Source organism: Octopus sinensis, unplaced genomic scaffold (assembly GCF_006345805.1).
Source record: "Octopus sinensis unplaced genomic scaffold, ASM634580v1 Contig14139, whole genome shotgun sequence".
Classification (NCBI taxonomy): domain Eukaryota; kingdom Metazoa; phylum Mollusca; class Cephalopoda; order Octopoda; family Octopodidae; genus Octopus; species Octopus sinensis.
The window spans coordinates 60,001-65,000 of record NW_021833118.1 but is presented as its reverse complement, the minus strand read 5'-3'; the positions used below and the strand labels follow the sequence as shown (position 1 = coordinate 65,000).

The following is a 5,000-nucleotide window of genomic DNA, read 5'->3' as shown; positions in this document are numbered from 1 at the left end:
GTTATCTCTGCTGCTATTTTCCAAGACCCGTCTTTTGATAGTTTCGAGCTCTACTTCTGTGAGCCGACAATTTTTTTTTATTGTTCTAGCTTGATCACATAGTGTCTGTTCCGTGAGTTGAAACAATCCCTTTTCTCTCCAATGATCATACATATGTTGTCGGTAACCCCTAATTTGAGCACCATTTTCTTCTACCAGGCTGCTCAGGTAGTAACGCTCCATGACCACAGCATTAATTTGCTTGCTCCATCTACGCCATATGTGGTAGTCCCTTCTGGATATCGACAGGCTGGAGCCGGACCACAATCTCTGAGCCTGCCGGGTGGAACACTATCACCATCATTTGCTTTTGTTTAATTACTACCGTTATTCACAATATTATTTATTGTCACTCATGAGGTAGTGATTATCAGGTTGCGCATTTACCAGTGTTTTTATTGTGACACCATCAGTCCATGGGAGGTTCCACCTGTTTCCTTTCATTATTATTATTATATTATTATTATTATTATTATTATTATTATTGAGTGAGAGAGCAGTTCATGCCATCAAAGTGACTCTGGGGTAAAATATACGAAGCCCAATATACCCATCATGACTACCCGTCTGATAAAGGTACACCAGGCACATGCATCACAACCATATGTGCGCGACATGGTGATCTCATATCAAGATAAACAGCACATGTCCTTCCAGGTGGGGCCCAGTTAGAATTTTCTTCAGGTTGAGTAGCCCATCCCGCTCAAAAGGTCCCTGAATAAGGATTGTTTAAGGATGTTGAAAGAACCGCCCGTGTTTCCAGAGGTGAATTATTCAAACCCCAAAGAATCCCTCTCAACACATGGCTATGATGCTCCCCCACTACTTCTGCTCGTGATCAGAGATGCACATATCGTCAGCCACTAAGGGACATGCTCAACTGGTTAAGGTCAAACAACTGACAAGCAAATCTGTGGTATTGAGCAGAATATTTGCTGCAGCCCATCTTTTATTATTATTACTATTATTATTATTATATTATTATTATTATTATTATTATTTTATTATTATTATATTATTATTATTATTATTTATTATTATTATATTATTATATTATATATTATTATTATTATTTATTATTATTATTATCATCATCATCATCATCACTGATATCAATGACATTATCGCTTTCATGTGTAGTGGCTGCAGCAACAGCATCAGTAGCATAGTGGTAAGGGTGGTAGTTGGGCCTCAGTTGGGCGATCATAATAGTAGTAGTTGTAGTATTAGCAGCTGCAGAATATTATTATTTTATTATTTTTATCATTGTCACCGTCACCACCACTACCACTGTTATTAACTTTATTACTAATTCCACTTATTATCAAAAGATTTCATTAAATGTTCTTTATTTTCAACTTTTGTCTTGTACTTGAGATAATCATAAAAATGTAGTTGTTGGAGGAAATAGTTGAGTAGCAGCTTGATGAATAGATCATATTCTACAGGTCTATAAATAGATTCTGCAGATGGTGGGGAGGTCAGCCATAGGGACAAAAGAATCTTTGCATCCTTTGGTCAGCAGAGATCAAATGTGTTTAGTACTACCAGTTACCATTGAGAGCGTTGCCTTGAAAGAAGCAATTCAACCAGTTCTATTTGTAATTACTGGCAGAAAAAACAATAATATATATACACATACACACACACAGGCACACACGCACACACACACACACATACACATATATATACTTATACTCATGTCGTTGAATTTTTGAACTTCTGAATTCAATTGTGTTGTTGCAATAAAAGGTATGTTTACGTATTTGGGTAATATCAAATATCAGGCCATCCGATAAGATCTGTCCGAATTTTGAATAAAGGAAACAAGAGATCAAATGTTATATATAATTGAAATTTAATCATCATCATCACCATCATATCATCATCATCATCATCATCATCATTATCATTATCATCATGATGATGATGATAATAATAATATAATAATAATAATAATAATAATAATAATAATAATTATTATTATTATTATTATAATAATAATAATAATAATAATGGGGGAGCATCATAGCCATGTGTTGAGAAGGATTCTTTGGGGTTTGAATAATTCACCTCTGGAAACATGGGTGTTTTGTTCAACGTCCTTAAACAACCCTTATTCAGGGACCTTTTGAGCGGGATGGGTTACTCGATCTGAAGAAAATTCTAACTGGGCTCCACCTGCAAGGTCATGTGCTGTTTATGTTGATATGAGATCACCATGTCGCGCACATATGGTTGTGATGCATGTGCCTGGTGTACCCATATCAGACGAGTAGTCATGATGGGTATACTGGGCTTCGTATATTTTACCCCAGTGTCACTTTGATGGCATGCTCCGCTCGCTCACTCAGTAATAATAATATAATAATAATGTTAATAATAATAATTTTAATAATAATAATATTATTATTATTATTATTATCATATTATTTTTATTATAATTATTATGATAATTATTATTATATTATTATTATTATTATTTTTATTATTATTATTATTATTATTATTAATCATTTATTATATTATTATTAGTAGTAGTAGTAGTAGTATTATAATAATAATAATAATAATAATTATTATTATTATTATAAATTATTATCATTATTATTACTATTATTATTATTATTATTATTATTATTATTATTATATTATTTATTATTATTATTATTATTATTATTATTATTATTATTATCATTATTATTATTATATTATCATTATTATTATTATTATCATATTATTATTATATTATATTATTATTTTATATTATTATATTATTATTATTATTTATTATATTATTATATCTTATTATTATATTATATTATTATTTATTATTATTATTATTATTCAGTAGTTTTATTTTTATTTTATAGCGTGCTTTCACTTCACTACCGAGCGCAGCTCTGTGTGCCTTGGGTATGTGCTGTGATTTGTTGTGATGCTCTGATGGTTATTGTATGGAAAGTGTTCTGCGTAGGATGTGGGCAGTGCCTAGTAGTGCAATTTTCTGTATGTTATATGTGTTTGTAAGTCCTGGTGTTTTTGTTATGTATTTGTCTGAATATTTTTTTATCATGCCTAATGCACCTACTATGATAGGAATTGTTTCTGTTTTCAGATTCCACATTCTAGTTACCTCTATTTCCAGGTCTTTGTATTTTGAGAGTTTCTCCATTTCTTTTAGAGACACGTTGACATCTGCCGGTATTGATACATCAATTAAAAAGCATTTTTTTCTTCATGATCTCTGACAACTATATCTGGTCTGTTGGCCTTAATTTCTCTATCTGTGTGTATCGGCATATCCCAGAGTATGGTTGCTTTCTCGTTTTCTGTGACCTTTTCTGGTGTGTGCCTATACCATCTTTTTTCTGTTGTTATTCCATAATGTTGGCATAGCTTCCAATGTATGTAGGTTCCAACTCTGTCATGTCTGTGAATATATTCCTTCTTAGCCAGGACTGGGCAGCTAGAGATAATATGATTTATTGTTTCTTGTCCATCTCCACATATTCTGCAGTTACTTGTAATATTTCTTTCATTACATGTTTTTGGTAATTTCTGGTGGGGAGGCTTTATTTATTATTATTATTATTATTATATATTATTATTATTATTATTATTATTATTATTATCATTATTATTATTAGTATTATTATTAGTATTATTATTATTATTATTATTCTTATTATTATTATTATTTTATTATTATCATTATTATTATTATTATATTATCATTATTATTATTATTATTATTATTATTATCATTATTATTATTAATATTATTATTATTATTTATTATTATTATCATTATTATTATTATTATTATTATCATTATTATTATTATTATGATTAGTATTATTATTGTTATTATTATCATTATTATTATTATTATTATTATTATTATTATTATTATTATTATTTTATTATTATCATTATTATTATTATTATTATTATTTTATTATTATTATTATTAATATTATCATTATTATTATTATTATTATTATTATTATTATTATTATTATATCATTATTGTTCTTCTTCTTCTTCTTATTATTATTATTATTATCATTATTATTATTATTATTATTGCCATTGTTGTTATTATTATATTATTATTATTATTATTATTATTATTATTATTAATATTATTATTATCATTATTATTATTATTATATTATTAATATTATTATCATTATTATTATTATTATTATTATTATTATCATTATTATTATTATTATTATCATTATTATCATTATTATTATATTATTATTATTATTATTATTATTATATTATTATTATTATTATATATTATTAATATTATTCATTATTATTATTATTATATTATTATTATTATTATTATTATTTTATTATTATCATTATTATTATTATTATTATTATTACTTTTTTTTTCTTCTTTCAAATTTGCTTCGATTTCTTGCCGAGTGTCTTCCCGACTCCTAGGGCAAAGAAACTCATAGAATACATTGGTAGGCCATTAAACCAAACACAGTAGTTCGTTAATTTTTTTTTTTATTTAAGTTAAATTAAAATACATGAGCAGCAACAGTTCTCACATCGACAATGCTCTTCTCAATACGTGTGATGTACCAGTTAAGACAATCTTTTGCACTTCTTGCAGGGATGGTAAGCCAGGGTGCACTTCTTGCAGGGATGGTAAGCCAGGGTTATTATTATTATTATTATTATTATTATTATTATTATTATATTATTATTATTATATATTATTATTATTATTATTATTATTATTATTATTATTATTATTATTATTATTATCATTATTATTATTATTATATTATTATTATTTTATTATTATCATATTATTATTATATTATTATTATTATTATCATTATTATTATTATTAGTATTATTATTATTATTATTATCATTATTATCATTATTATTATTATTATTATTAATATCATTATTATTATTATTAT

At 26.1% G+C, this 5,000-nt stretch overlaps 1 protein-coding gene across 1 annotated transcript in view; it reads left to right on the top strand.

Moving 5' to 3' along the window:
• Positions 1 to 5,000, top strand: part of LOC115230042 (laccase-like) — an 18,966-nt gene that overhangs the window by 3,743 nt on the left and 10,223 nt on the right. The gene's annotated exons all lie outside the window — the stretch shown is intronic.